Source organism: Marmota marmota, unplaced genomic scaffold, assembly GCF_001458135.2.
Source record: "Marmota marmota marmota unplaced genomic scaffold, marMar, whole genome shotgun sequence".
Lineage (NCBI taxonomy): Eukaryota > Metazoa > Chordata > Mammalia > Rodentia > Sciuridae > Marmota > Marmota marmota.
Window position 1 is genome coordinate 12598511 of NW_025999949.1, and position 16596 is coordinate 12615106.

Here is a 16596-nt window from a genome sequence, read left to right on the forward strand (position 1 = left end):
TCTTCTTGAATATCTAATATACTTTAAATAATTTTAAATGGCCTTTTAGGGGTAAATACACATGGACTTATTAGAGATCTATTTAGAGTGTTAGTAGAGCTATCACATTGCCCTTAGAAGTTGTATGGAATGCCTGTGCAAGTTTCACACATTGTCAGCTTTATGAAATATCAAGATAATTCGTTTGCCAAATGTCGGAGGAATTTTAAGGACAGAGCCTCAGAGTTCCATTCTCTGTCCCAACTTTTCTTGTGCTTTCACCATTATAAGGTTTTTATGAAGAAAGAAATGAATACTGTATAAACTGCCAAAATTTATCTTGAAATATTAAAGGAGTTTGGGAAAGAAAAATGAGCCTGTGTGGCTGGGGAAAGGCTGGATAGAAGAAAAAAATCTGATAAATAATACAATGTGCACATGCAGGAACAGCAAGATTGATAGAAAGCTGTTAGAAAGTAGGCCAGTCTCAAGCAATAGGAATTATACATTTTGGTTTTATACAGAATACATGAGAAGGAGAGTCTGTTCACTCAAGGTAGAGCACAGTACAAAGAGATTTAGAAATTTGTTCAAAAGAGGGAAATAAAGTCAGTATGTAATTAACTCCAATCTCCCTCCCTTATGATGAAAGCTATTATGTTAGTGGAAACAAAACAGTCACATAACATTTAAAACTACACAAATCTCAAATTTATCCAGAATATGGGGAAACTAAAGCTAAATCTGAAGTATGTGAAGAGAAATCAAACCCTGATTTGGAATAAATCATCAAAGTTTTCATTTTTCTGAGAGCATTAGTATCAAGTATTTGTTAGGAGAAAACAATAATTCTTGCATCAAACAAGGTTCTAAAAGGAAAACAGAAACTTTCCCATTATTAAGGCAAGATAGGTTAATATAGAAAGTAGATGTTTAGAAACCTAGGGAAGTGATGGCCAGGACAGGAAAGTGGCTTCTAGCATTCAGGCAATCAAGAAGTAAAAGAATCAGGGGAAATGTTACTGATAATTTCAGCTGTGTGTAACATTAAGGTAGGCAATAGAAGGGAGAATTTCATGAAATCTCTGGCAAAACCACATTATCAGACATTTGACTAATCCTCTAAACTGGCCCATCATGTAGAGGAACAGCAACTTCTATTTCTCTTTCATCTTTAAACATGCAATGAATTGGACGTTATTACTCTATATGCATGTATGATTACACAACTGGTGCAATTCTACATCATGTACTACCAGAAGAATGAGAATTTATACTCAATTCATGTATGAGGTCAAAATGAATTCTACTGTCATATATAACTTATTAGAACAATAACAACAAAACATAAAAAAAATCTTGCAGGAGTGTTTCTCATTGGAGAAACTGATACTGAACTCTGCTGGCAGAGAAGTCTGTCTTTGTGTAATTAAAGACATGGTTACCCTCTTCCTCAAAGGAGGGACACACATTCTCAGTCATTACTTTTAGTTCCTACTTGCCTAGTTGTGTCACAATGCCTTCTGTCTGCTGTGACTTAAAGATTGTATGACAAGGCAAATCAACATGAACATTTCTGGGGATGGAGGTGAGGGGCGGAGAGGAAAGAACACAAAATAAATCAGTCTATATATGCAAATATGTCTATAATAAAGCAAGGAAGAACATTCTAGTAGTTAATTTATTCTTTCTTGTGCACTGTCACAAGATTGAGATTTCTTTGAAGGAAAATCTGAACTTCAGAAGAAAATGGTGGAATCTTTACTCACTTAGGAATTAAGATTTAAACTACCAGAGCCCAAAGTTGTAGGAATTACAGAAATATTTTGTGGGTGTTCTTTTAGGAGAAATGGTGAGGGGTGTACTTGGTTTCCAAGACTCTGTGTTCCGACTATGTAAAAAAAGGTTTATAATATATAGACCACATGTTCTAAGTATTTACATTAAACTTGCAAAGAGCTAGCTCCCAACAAGTACTGTACAGTTCCCAGCTGTAGAACTTTCTCTTTTTGTGATATCCAAAAAACTAGTAACATTTAAAACAGTATTTATGTATATTTTAAAGATTAGCTTGTTACCTAAAAGAATAAATTTCTTTTCTCTCTCAAATTACTTGAAACAGGGGCCTCTTCACTAAATCTCTTTTAATTTTCCTTCCTGGAAGAACAGTCTCTAGATATAAGAAGTGTAAGAAAAATTTCCATGAATATAATTTATTTTACCATCTGCTTTACTTAGAAAACAATCAGTTAATAATCAAATTGCCTTGCCACTATATTCTGAGTTGTACATATGCTGCATTAGAATGCAAAATTCAGTATGTTATGAATTGAGGGAAGTATTGAGCTTTTCTTTTTAAAGTTGACATTTTAGAAGAAGCATATACTTTGACCTCCATAAAAAGTTATTAGTAACACCTTATTTCAACTTTAAAAATTTAGCAATATTTACTGTATTGACACAATGAATAATAATTAAAGATCTGTGGCATAATATTTTTAATTAAAGTAGCTCAATGACTTTTTGTGTTTGGTGGTACTGGCAATTAAACCCCAGGCCTTAGACCATATTGGGCAAGCACTCTACCAATGATCTATATATCCAGCACTTTTTAAAATTTCATTTTGATGCAGGGTCTTGATAAATTGCTGAGGCCAATCTCTTGCCTCAGCTTCCCTAGTAGCTGGAAACAAAGGCCTGGACCACAGTGCTTGGTTCTCAATATATATTTTTGTTTTGTTTTTGTTTTTGCTTAACTTTTTCCTTCATAATTTAAGAAATAATGAAGGAGGAGTTGTTATTTTAATGACAAATGATAACCGAGGAACAATTCTATTTCTGTATGCTTAAGCGTGAGAAGTCTTTTATGGTATCTTATGGTCTTCTTTTTGTGAACAAATATTATATAAATAGAAGCTCCTATAGTTAAGATGGGGTAATTAGTTCTTCTTGATTATTCTTCAGAATAAAATTAAATATATGATATTTTCTGTGTTGGTCTGTTTTTTTAATTTTTGGAAGATCAGTTTGCCTGATAATTTCAGTTGTCTGATGGATCTAAGAAGAGCTGTTGACTTTTGGTTTTCAGCTTCTTTCTTGTTTTGTACATAGGAGAGGATATTTCCAAACTCCTTATATGACAAACCAGAAGTTTGTGGTGTCTAAATAAGGGATTTGCATCTAAGAAAGTATGTGATTTTTAAAATATGATCCAAAATTTTAAAATATTCTTAGCCCAAATTAATTTTACTTCATTGTATTCCTAACATGAATTGTGTCATAAAGTGTTTTTATTTTATTAGTTAACAAATGTAAGCTATGATTTATAAAATTTAGAAATAAATTTGATATGTAATTACTATTTCTTATCTGTGTTTTTATGTTGAGTATATAATTGGTTTGTTAAGATTTTATATGAAGACTAATTCAGGAAAAATCAGTTTATAACTCTGGAAATAGCATCTTGTACAAAAATATTGCAGAAAATGAAGAAAATAATAAACAGGTTTATATTTTGTATTTCTACATTATACAAACTATGATTTAATTAAAGCTCATGATAAAAGATCTAACATACAACTGAAGAAATGAGCCAAAATTTTTGTTTCTGAATTTCAGGAAGTAGGACAGGATCAAAGAAATAAACAACTATGAGATAAAGGAGGCTTTGCCTTTTCGTTAAAGGACACAGATGTCATTTTCCTTTGATGACCAATCTTTGAAAACACTGCATTACACAAGAGTCAGTGATACCTTCATCAGAATTAATTACAAGATTTCATCCAGGTTCTCTAATAGCTTGGAAGCTCAGGTCTTAGACTGATAAAGTCTCAATGGAGAACTCATAAAATTTACATTGCATTGAATTATATAGAAGTGATCTTTCAAATTCTATTTAGTTCCTACCACGATTCAATCTTTGTTGCAAATATTTAAAAAAAATAACTACTGAATAGCAACTGCATATGGTGATAGAATGTAGTATTGTAATAAAATACCCATTCTGTATTTGATTAATGTATAGAGTACCATGTGCTATTCAATTTGCAAACAATAAATTGATTTTATTTTCAAAATTATTATTGCCAAGTGTGTTATTTACTTAGCTTCTTAATGATGTTTCTGCTATTCACTGTAATTTTCTTTGTCAGAATATAATCTTGATTGAAAGAAATCCTATTTTGAGCAAGATTGTGTCTTATAGTAATAATTACTATTCTCAGAAAAACAGTTATTATTTATTTAGTGTTTTATGTGTCAGGCACTTTTCTAAGTACTTTAAATTTGCTACTCTCAATAATGCTATGACCTAATGTTATTTGTCACATATTATAAGTAAGGAAACTGAGGCAAACTAAGTATTGCCATGGTCATACTATTGAAAAGTGTATTGGAACCAAAGTAAAAATGCAGCCATTTAGCTCCAATATTATACTTTTAACTACTGCATTCACCACTTTCCTACAAATAATGACCCCATCCCACAAGACATTATTTTATAATCAATTTTGTTAAAAAATACTCAAGAATATGGCATTGCTACAAACAACAATCAGTACGATATACAGACTTCAGGGCAAAACTTTCAGAAGTAAAATCTTTTTTATCTATCAAAGGTAGACAAATTAATAAGTCTGCCTTTTTGCCTCTGTATGAGCACTCAGCAGTGGGGACTGAGGTCATGGAGAGAGTTATTATTTCTCACTTCCCATGGCAAGAATGGACCAACATGACTGCAGGCAGGCATCTGATTCCAATAATTTGTTGAGAAAACATGAATATTTCAGTGAAAAATGAAATGTTTCACTTTCAGCTTAGTTTCTGTGTTTATCTTTAGCAGTACACTTAAATGTTAAATTATCAATAATGTAAAAGTCTATCTCTAAAACCTCTATTAAAAACTATTTATGTAAACGTAGTCTATGAAGTAACATAAAGGATTTTAAACACCTGCTAATGGAAATTAAGGCCCATCAAATTAAGAGTGCATTGTTTGTGAGGCAAACAAGATATTAAACAAATAAAAATCTTCTTATTCTCAGTTTTCCTCTTGCACTTCACTCAGTTTTAAAAACAATTATATCAAAGGTATATTGACACTGTGGTAGACTTATGTATATCAAAATCAACAGTGGAAATCTCCATCTTAAGCAAGATTAGCCAGGCTATTGCTTCTTTTTTAGGGAGCTGACTTGACATATCCCCAGCAGTGTTTGATTCTAAAGTGTTCTGGTTTGAGCTGAACGTCTTGTGAGGCATTGCCAATAATACTTTTTTCCTGGAAAAACCTCTTAAAAAAATACTCAGTATAGAATGATACTCTCTTCTGTGAAGATGTGATTATTCAAATAAATTCCCCAGAGTTGTACCTTCTGCAAATGGTCTTTGCAAATACAGGAATATTCATAAGAAAAAAATGGAGGACTGATTAAAAATCATCCATACCTCTTTTAAAGAAGCAGATGCAATCTGTGTTCAAATTTACTATGGGGCACCTTCAAATTACCTTGTTGATTTTTCTTATATATTTACTAACATAGAGCCAACTTGAGATTTACATGGTAGAATTGTGCCATAGTTTCATTTATTTTTCATTAATTATGCTGCAGAATAGAAACACCTCAATCACTCTCCCAACAAGGAGATCATCAATGCAATTCTTCCATAAACTGATTCTAGTTTGGCTTGGAATACATTGCTATGTCATTAATTTTGATATTAAAAATGTTGTGAAACATGTATATAAACAAATGTTTATAAAAGTAAGTAGAATATATTTTCACATTACCTAACTATTTACTCTTGTAACCCTCTTTTCTTTTCCTTTTTGACTTATGAGTCCATAGTATTTTGGTTTCAAAGCAAACTACTGAAATTTATACTAGAGATAAAATACTCTGAAAACATCTTTCATTATGAATGTTACCTCTTTATATACTCTTAGCCAACTATAAATCAAAACATTTATATATGCCAAATTCTGGCTCTTAAAATTTCGCATCAGAGCACTTTACAAACTTGTCATTAATACATGGAGAAAGAATATTTGAAAAATTTTGTGCTTAATTCATATGGTTAAAATCAAAATATATGGATAGTTTTATTATATATACCTCTGTTTGTGAAACATTTTTGTGTATGTGTGTTTATTTACTTATCATCCATATATAGTGCTACTATGTTAATTTATGTATGTGATTATATGTGTATGTATACATATATGGTAGTTATAATACACAGGGTTGGCTTTATTGTATTGCCAGTGGACTCCTACCTTAATGGCAGCCAAATATCTTGAAGGTGAATGTTCTAGTTCATAATATAAGCTTTGTGAACAATTAGTGTATTTATAACTTTTCACTTTTGATAGAATTCATCATGCTTGAAAATTTATACTATGAGCCTCTTGGTTTACCTTCTATTAGCTGCAGAGGTCATTGAATACGGCAGCTTTGCCTAAATCACCACCAGATGGCATTCTTGTGTCTTTGATTATGCACAGTTATTTCTGAATTAAGAACTACTTCATTAAACAAAATCCTTGTTATCAAAATTTTATCTGAATTCTTTAAAATAATGAGTTATTAATTGGGCAGAAAATATATTATCTTACTTAAAGAGACTAGAGTTCTAGTTCTGACTCATTTCCCAGTTTGGGCAAATTCTACTATTTCTCAATCTATTTGTATTGTCATATATAAATGAAGGATATTAAGACTAGATGGCTCAATTCAAACACCCATAAGCAAACAGTTGTTATGTCCATGGTACTGTGTTAAATGTATTGGGGGTTAGAAGAGTGAATTGTCAATATCTTCAACTAGTTGCAGTTAGGAAATAAATATCCCTTAGAACTTTACTTGACTGTTTTCCTAAATTGCCAGACTCAATGCTCTTTTCTTCTTCTTTCTTTCTTTCTTTTTTTTTAAATACACTGAAAATAAGTGGTGTGCAGATTATAAAGTTTCTAAAAAGATATACCATGAAGTTTTTACTTTATTGTAGATTATATGAAAGATACCACTTAAAGCTACCAGTTTCTTGTTAACTGTTAGTTGACTTTTTATTTATCTGTGTTAACGAAGCAGGAAATCACAAGATCTAATTTGTTTCATAAGATAACTTTGGGATGAAGAGGTATATAGTAAGGATGGAGACTCTTGAGTGGAAGACTTTTCTGGTTAAAGTAATGAATAAAAGAAGACAAATACCACATTATCTCACTTATAATGTGCTCTGCTCAAAAACAAGAATTGCAAATTAAAATAATAAAATGAAAAAAATAGTAATGACTAAAATAAAGATTCATCCTCTCTGAAAAGAGTAGTCATTCAACACATAATTGATAAAAACAATGAATAAGATATACATTAGTAGAAAATTCTTTAGTTTTTAGTTTGGGTGCCAGAGTAGATAGTGTCCTTAACAGAGGGAACAGTAGAACAAAACTACAATTTTAGTTAAATATAAAGAATTTGCTTTAGACATGGTATACTTAAAAGTTTGTAGTACAACCTGATGAAAATATTAACAGTTTGGTACAGAGCTTAAGAAAGAAGTAATGGCGATAGATGCAGAAAATTTTCTATAAAAAATGGCTAAAAAAATTATCAGTAAACATTTCTCACTTACAACTCTTTAGATTCAGATGCTAAAATAATGCATCCTGGATGAAAAATAAAGAAATAAAAACTTTTGCTTCTACTTTTTTATTCCTAAGAAATAGTGCATATACTAGTTATTTTGTGTAAAAATAAAATGAAAATGTATGCTACCAAAATCATTTTTTTTACACTATTTGTTGATCTTTGCTTCTAAGTAAATAGAAATGTAACTTTTGGTACAGAGAATAATCCTCTATTTCACAAGACAACCAAATTATTTTCAAAATGTTACATAATATACCTTGGGCTCTGGACAAGATCATGAAGCATAAATGCTTCCCTGATTTTCTCAATAGGACATGAAATTTTTAACTTCCTTCTTTTTGTTGTTGTTGTTGTTGTTGTTAGTGGGCAGTCCCATATCTAGAAAATTCCAATTAAGACTTATCATTCTAATTTTATAGATAGCTGAAAAATATTGAATTCTCCTAAAGTCTTAACCGTTTTCTAGCTTCAAAATTAATTTGTTAGTAGTCTTACATAGTATCTTAGTTTTCTACATGGTTTTTTAAAAAAAGAACTACTGTAAACCGAAGTAAAACAAGTGATATTTCAGCATTTGGAAATGAACCAAGAAATGGGAATCTGAATGGAAAAATATTTTTTTCAAAATAAATCTATGACTTCCATTGCTATATTTGTTTACCGAAAAAGATTTAAATATTTTGTTGAACAAATGAAGAAAAAACATTTTTATTTAAAACAAAATTTTAAAAAATCTGGTTCTTGATTTTAATTAAATTTGCTTACAATTCCTCACCAAAATTAGACAAAGTTAAAGAAAAATAAACGATTCCAAATACTAAGTTTTTGGTTCAACAAAACTAACTTATTTCTTGAAACTGATGTGATTACTTTTTAATTAAAATTGAGTCAAATTTCACCAAACTTTTCATATAAGAGTAGTATTTTCAAATATATCCTTAGAACTCCAATTTGTCATATTTAGATTCAATAACGAATCTAGCTACTAAGTGTACATAGTTCAAAATCTATTTTGTTATTTCTCCTACAAAAATGACTAATTAGTAACAATTGAATGATTCATGAAAAGTTTTCTTTTTATTGTTAGAAAGAGTAAATATAGTTTACATTTTATATATGTATTTGTCTTGGTCAGGAAAAATGATCAAAGACAAATACATAATATACTAAAAAAAGTAAAAACTGTAAGAACTATGCTAACATTTTTTCTCTGTTGCACCATCGTATATAGAAAATTGATTGATGTAAATGGTGGTTATGTGAGGTATTAAAGTGAATAGAAGATGATATTTTGCTGTATGTTTCATACAAAGGTATTTTTCTAGAAAAGATAAAACTTTAAAATATTTAATAATTGTACAAAAAATAGCAAAAAATATTTGCTATTTATGAATCACACCCCCAAAAAATCATTTGGTGGAACAGAGCCATGTATTTTAAGTATAAAGAAAAAATTAATAGATAATTTTATGCAGAATTGTGTAAATTCTGAGAAATCTAGTGGCTATGATGAGATGAGAAGCTATCAATGGAAGATTAGGAAAAACTTGCAAGGAAAGACAAGTATTATATGATGAGTAAAGAGCGGAGATAGAAAGTAGTATGTTCTTTTCAGGAAACAGAATATTGCTGGTGTGCATAGTCAGGGATAGGTGATGGAAAAATGAGTCATGAGATCTTATCAGAGAAAAAGTTACAGAATCTTGATAAAGATGTTAGATTTTACCCAAGAGATGTAGGAGCCACTAAAGATAAAGAGAAGGAGAAGGAATAGGGTCAGGTTTATATCTTAGATTTTAGTTTGATGATTTTTAGTAAAACTGAGAAATCACATGGAAAGATGTTTTAATTGTCATGCAAGAAACAATGAGCTTCCAACACACTGGCTAAAAAGGATGGATTTGCATTTGAACAATACATAAGATTTGGTGGCAGGAGGAGTTCCTGAGAGTTGATATGAAGACTTAATGAAAAAGTTTGGGGTTTTAGGATAATGCTGAAGTGAATATGATAGTTGAATTCATGAGACAAAATTTTTAAATAAAGTACCAAGTCAGGACATTGTTTTGGTTAGACAAACAATGAACACTGTAATCCAGTAAGCAATAGGTGGTAGATGTAACTTTACATTTGACACCAGACTGCAGTTTCCTAATCTAAATTCTATTGCATGTGTCCAATCTGCTTCTTGACTGTTCGGTCTTCATTCTTTACTCAATAAGCATTTTTGAAGGGCTTATAACGCTAAGTACTTATTTACTCTGTGTGTGTGTGTGTGTGTGTGTGTGTTTTCTTTTTCCATCTCCTCATTCCTAGTTTTCTATTCCAGTTCTCACTGGGTAACCTTTGTTACCATTTCATGCCAATCTCTTTTGTTGCATCTGGATCTTAACTCTTCTGTCTTTTATTTCTATTTAGATAAACTTCCTGACTAAATATATGTATGTGTACACACACACACACACACACACTTATTTATTTATTTATGTTAGACTTATTCCAGAAACAAATGCAAAGATAATAAATAAATACAAAGATAGTTTACCATGACAAAATGTATTAATGTATTATAAATCATTTATATGTTTCTATAGAAAAAATATCTCAACATATACACTAAAACATTCAATAAATCCAGCTCTTATTCCTGATTTGAAAAAGAAAAAGAGAATAATTTTTAAAAATTAAGTTTTTCCAAAATAGAAAATGACTAAAATTTTTATTATGGCATAAAGAGAAGTTAGAGGCAACTTAAATTCAGGATTATGTAAGGATATTGTTCGCTACTACCACTTCTACTGAAATCATATTGAAGAGTTTTAGTGAACTAAGAACAACAACATGTATTAAAATATAAACACTGGAAAGCAGAGACAAAATGATTAATAGATACAGGTAATATGATAGTGAATATGAAAATTCAAGAGAACTGAAAGAATGATTATTAGAGTAAAAGAGCACACTTAAAATGTAAATTTTAATAGTATCTTTCAATATCAGCAAAAGGTAAAAGGCATTAGACTGAATATATTTTTTAAATGATCAAAGATGCTCAGGAATTACTGAAATTTAACCTGGCTTCTAAAGCTAATTATTTGGAATGTATCTACTGGAGATTTCAGAGTTCTTCACTGCCAATAAGATTTGTTGATTTCTGCCACTAGCCTTTCTCATATTGCTCTGTTCTTCCACTTACTGAGTTTTCTACAATGTAATACATTCTACTGCATCAGTGCTTAAACTGGAGAAAAGTCCTCATCTCTATTTTTCAAAATGACAAGGAATCAGAGACACAGATTTACTTTGAGAGGAAAATAATAATAATAATACATTAAACAAAATGAATGACAAAAATTAAAACTATTTTACTTGAATTTAATCCATATTACTCCATACTGGGTAGGTTAACAGCAATTAAACTGACCAGAAAAAGAGGTAGACTTAAAATTTATTTTTTTTTAACTTTTATTTTTTAGTAAAAAGTTGTAAAGTCAAATGAAACATATTAGTGTAGAACAGAGGCTGTCTCTAAATCTAAGATCAGAAATTGATTTCTCTTTTATGCTTTCCTATATATTCCTTTCTCTTTATGTTTTCTAGGAATTTGAGTTTGTTAATCATGTGGTATATAGGATAAGGAAAAGTAAATATGTTTATAAAGTACCAACAAATTATGGCTATAAATAAAGATGTCTCAGCAACTTATATTTGAGAAAATATACTAATGAGGGCTATGCTGAAAATTCTTAAAAATCAGCATCTTTGCTAGTGATATAACTATCATACAGTGGACATTACATGATAAAAGCATTTCTGCTGTCCTTTATGGCCCCAGGGATAGAAAGGTTGATTTCCTTTGATAGTTGGCCACTTTGCTACGTCCAGGGGACAATTTAATGCAAAGGGACAAGCAGCACCAGAGAGACAGAACTTATGTTCTAACTCTGGAGATAAGTCTTTCTAATGGCACAGAAAACTGCAGTCGTTAAGAACTCTGGAATTAGAACTGAGGGGTTTAAATCCCAGTTCAACCACTTACTAGATCTGCAACCTTGGGCAAGATAGCAAACCTCTATAAAACAACAGCAAAATGTAAATACTTTCTTTGCTTACAATCCTTTTGTAAAGAATAAAGGTGGTCAGGAATAATAATTAATGATGGTCTATCTTGTACTGTACAATGAGTGATAGAATAATTCTCTTTCTATAGTAAATTGTGGCTTTAATGAAGTGAAAATAGAGTAAGGAGGTGAAATTGTAAAGGAAAACACATTGGAAGAAAGCAGAAACTATGAAACTATGTATGAAGACAGAACTGAGAAGTCAAGAAGCACATTCAGCTTAAAAGGATCTGTAGAAAAAGACAGCAATGACTTAGAAGTCATAATAATTTGACACTGGGCTACTTGCAGAGATTTAGTCATTTGGAGAGCAAAAAATGTATGAAGGCAGAATACGCCCAGACTAAGAATCAAATGAATCAAAAGAATCAAATGAAACAGAACTGATACATAAAACCAATCAGGATAGAAAATAACCAACATTTACTTTGAGAGAAATTGACCAATGGTTAGGACATAGAGAATGATATCGTATGGCTTGGTCCCAAATCTTGGCCTGGATATTTTCTAGTTACATGGGCATGTACAAGTTACTGCTCTGTTTCTCAGTTTTCTCATGTGTAAAAACTGACTAGTAATAATACATATTCCAGTAGAATTGTTTGGAATTTTATAAGGAAAGCATCATATTTATGCTTAATAACTACTAATTGTATAAGTTTTATTATTATTATTATTATTATTATTATTATTATTATTATTATTTTAATTAATACCTAACTATAGAGTTTCCTTATAGAAGTCTAAATCATTTTAATATGATTATCCACTAATGTATATACTTATTTTATAATAATCTCAAATTATTCACCGTAAATACCTTTTCTGTATCATGTTCATTGAATAAAAATGGATATTTACAAGACCCATTCTGCTAGAATGTTAATTCATTGAGTTTGTTGAGCAATCTTTAATTCTTCTGAATTCCTGGCAAGGTAGTTCCCAAGCATGGTTATGCATTAGAATCCCCTGGAAATTTTTAACCATGGGTTAACTAATCTCTGGATCCACTTTAAATGAGTAAAATCAGATTCTCTACAGAAGGGAATAGATTTTTTTTAAGTTTACCATGTGATTCTAAGGTGTAGCTATGAGTAAGAACCTAGCGGTTTGCAAGGAATTTGACACACAATTTGTTTATGTCCCTCATTTTTTAAACAAACTTAAATGATTAACAAAGCTACATGTTTACATAAATGTTTATGTAAATTATGTTTACATAAATTATGTTTACATAAATACATACACATATTTGTAGATAGATATATTTACATTTACTATATATATATATATATATTTATATGCACATATGCACAAACACATACACATATAAATATGTATAAATGCATGCATGTTGACAAAGAGTTTAACACCAGGAATGTATTAATAAAGGTTTGCTAAATATGTATCATTCATGATCCTGGTAGGCAACAATTGGCTCTAAAAATCAAGGTTGGGAACAGTTTGAAAAAATTAATGAAGAATATATGTTTTCTCAGGGCTAGAATAGCAGGAAGCTGCTACCATTTTCTACATCTGTCTCTTTTCTCCATTGCCTCTACAGTTTTCTCTGTTACATCTCTTTGGGGAGACTAAAAATAAAGTTCATTGTATGTTTATTACTAATATCCTTAAAAATAAAGATTTTTCGAGAATGTAAATCAACCATGTGGTGCACCACTCTCCGTTTTGGGCCAGCACTTTGAGTAATAGTGTACTAGATTATCCAGATCATCATGAGACTCTATGAAACATCCTTCTAACAAAAAATAAAAACAAACCCCTAAACCTCTTCACACCCCAAATTTCCCTCCAACTGATATCCTTTTACAGATTTGCCTATAATTCCTCTTTCAGCAAACATTCACATAGCCATTTCAGTCATTTTTGTAAAGGTCAGCTACTCTGCCTCATGAGTTGTCAATTTTCAGTCTTTCTTGATTTTTCAGAGTCATTTGGCATAGCTCATCTCAGAGAGTAGTCACCACTACTATAAGCTATTGTTACATATATCCAAATTCTACTTCACAAACCTATGTTATAGATAAGCAGATGTCTCAAATTTAATGTATATTAAACAGAATTTCAGACTTTTGTTCCTGAGCCTACTTTTTCCACAGTCTCACCTCTTCTAACTGCTGCCACCTTGTTCTAAGCCACAATCTTCGAATAGCCGTTAATTGCTCTCTGCTTCTGTGCTTGCCTTCTCAAGGTGTATTTACAGCACATCATCCAGTCCCTTCCAATGACTTTTTAATTTTAAGTGAAACTTAAGCCACTCTAAGCCCTAATATGTATACAGGGCTTTTCTTATCCTTGTTAATTTCTCTGTGAGCTCATCTACCAGGGTCCCTTTTAGACACTAGTAAGGTAGTACAAGTGTATGGAAACACTTTGATATTAGCCATATCTCAGGGAAGTTTAAAAGGTAATTACATTTCAAATTTCCAAATTTTTATCATCAGTTAAAAATAAGTGTTGGATTTTAAATACGATGAATAGTATGAAGATATTAGGAAAGACTGGATATTATATTTGTGAGCTCTTTTATATATTCAATGTCTGTAACCTTTACTAAACATAATTGGCTAATAACATTTTGAATAGATTGAATCTCAGAAATTATACTTTTAGATGAAATTTCACTTAATCAGATATTTTGATTGTTTTTCAGTGAATTCTCAATTGGCTATTTCAAACTAAATAAAATATTTTTTCTTTGACTCAAATCAGAATTACATTAAAATAAAAAGACTTTTTCTCACAATGTACAGAAAAATCATTGATATGAATTGTAAAATGCTTATATACATATAGAGTTTTAAAATGTACATACAATAGATATTTGTCGAACTTTTGAAGATGATGGTCATCTGACTAAGAGGCAAAGAATATGTGATGCTGACAACTTAGGAATCAATGAATTATTATAAACTGATTATTCTTATGTGTAATGAGTCAAAATTAAATTAGTGTTCTACCAAAGCAAGTTCTAAATTAAAGACAAATAGTGAAGTGAGGGGATAGTTATATTAATAATAATGTAGTGCAGGGACATAATTATAGTTTTCAAATATAGCAAATATTATTGAAATACAAAGCAATCTGTCTTTCCATTCTCAGCATATTCCAAGCATATTAAAAACTAAAAATAAAAAACCCTTAGTTTTTTCCAGTTAATTATTGCTATGTCTTGAAAGTTTGTTCCCTCTGAAAGTAATGTTGAAATTTAGTTGTCTATGTAACAGTAATGGGAGATGGGGTCTTAAAGAGACAAATTCACCATGAGGGGTCTATTCTTATAAGTGGGTTCAATGCCTTTATAAATGAAAATGGGAGAGTGGACTCTTTTTCTTGGCTCTTCCATTTTATGCCATGTGAGGATTTATATTTTTGTCCTCTTAAGAAATTACAGGGTTCAAGGTCCCATCCTACAAATGGATACCAGGCCTTTAGCAGGTACCAAATCTGTCCATTTCTTGATCTTAGACTTCCTAGCCTCCAGTGGTAAGTAATAAATTTATTTTCTCTATAAGTTACACAATCTCAGGTATTCTTTTGTAGTAGTGTAAAGCAGACTAAGACAATTATATTTCAGGTACAATGAGTATTACTTTGTTCACTCATTATAAACTGTATTGAAAATATTCATCTAATTTGTTCCAAAATATCCTTCATTATATTATTAATCAGTTATGATCTTTATAATTCATCATTTTAACATTAATAACAAACCTAAAATTATTGATTTGCATTTAATTTTTAAAAGGAACGTAGTGTATTGAGAAAAAGAAATGGGCATTAATAGAGTAGGAAAACCCAGAGTTGAGTTATATCTTGCTCATAATAGCTATTTGACTTTGACTTATTCATATAATTTCTCTGAAGTCCTATATTTTCATCCATGAAACAGGGTTTTTAACCTGATGAGTTCTAACTTCTATGTCAACTCTAAATGTCAACAACATATGAATATATGTAGAGAAAATTGGTAGTTACCTGATTTTCAATTTCCCCTATATTCTCCTTAAAAAAACATAAATAACAAGGATGAAAATAAAATTAAGCATGGCCTATGCCTCCAACATTAATAGGCAAAAGAATAGTGTATCCTCTACTTGTCTGCAAATAGAAGTATACACACAGAACCCACTTTCCTGGCAATGAATATAGAGAGTTTAGGAGGGTAAGTTTAAGGTCTGTAAAAAATTGTGCAATAAAGTTCACAGGGAACATATGTAAAGCACAAGTAAAACCATCATCATAAATAGAAAGTCAAACATTAATTGCCGGAATATCAAACATAGGTCAAGACCTGGCATTTCACAGTATTGATTAAATAGAAGACATTAAAGTGTATAAGACTGGAGATTGTAGTCTAAGAAGCCATTAGTAATGAGAAAGATACACAAATATAGAAAAAAGGGAAATACTCATTAAAAATGAAATTACAAAAAAAGGATAAAGGAAGAACTGAAGAATCCTAAATAAAAAAGAAAGAAAAAAGACAGGCCTCTTTCCCTCATCAATATCATCCATAAAATACAAGAGTGCAGAAAAAAACATTCTCAAACTAAGAACATTTTCCATGAAATGAATAGGAGTAGGAAAAGCCAATCACATCTATCAAATACTTCTGTAGCAAATAAGAAGTAAAAATTGATAGTTTTGATGATAAATTTCTCTCCTTGAAATAACCACAAATATAAATACAATTATAATACCACTCAAAAATTAAATATCCTTAAATAGGCAACTGAAGATATAAAAATGTCCTTGAATCAAAAATACATATACTATTTCCGGGTGTGGTGGCACACACTTGTAATCCCAGCAGCTGGGGAGGC

General features: G+C 30.5%; 1 protein-coding gene across 6 annotated transcripts in view; it reads right to left on the minus strand.

Moving 5' to 3' along the window:
- Csmd3 (CUB and Sushi multiple domains 3) overlaps positions 1 to 16596 on the minus strand; it is a 1105037-nt gene that overhangs the window by 511277 nt on the left and 577164 nt on the right. The window lies entirely within an intron of this gene.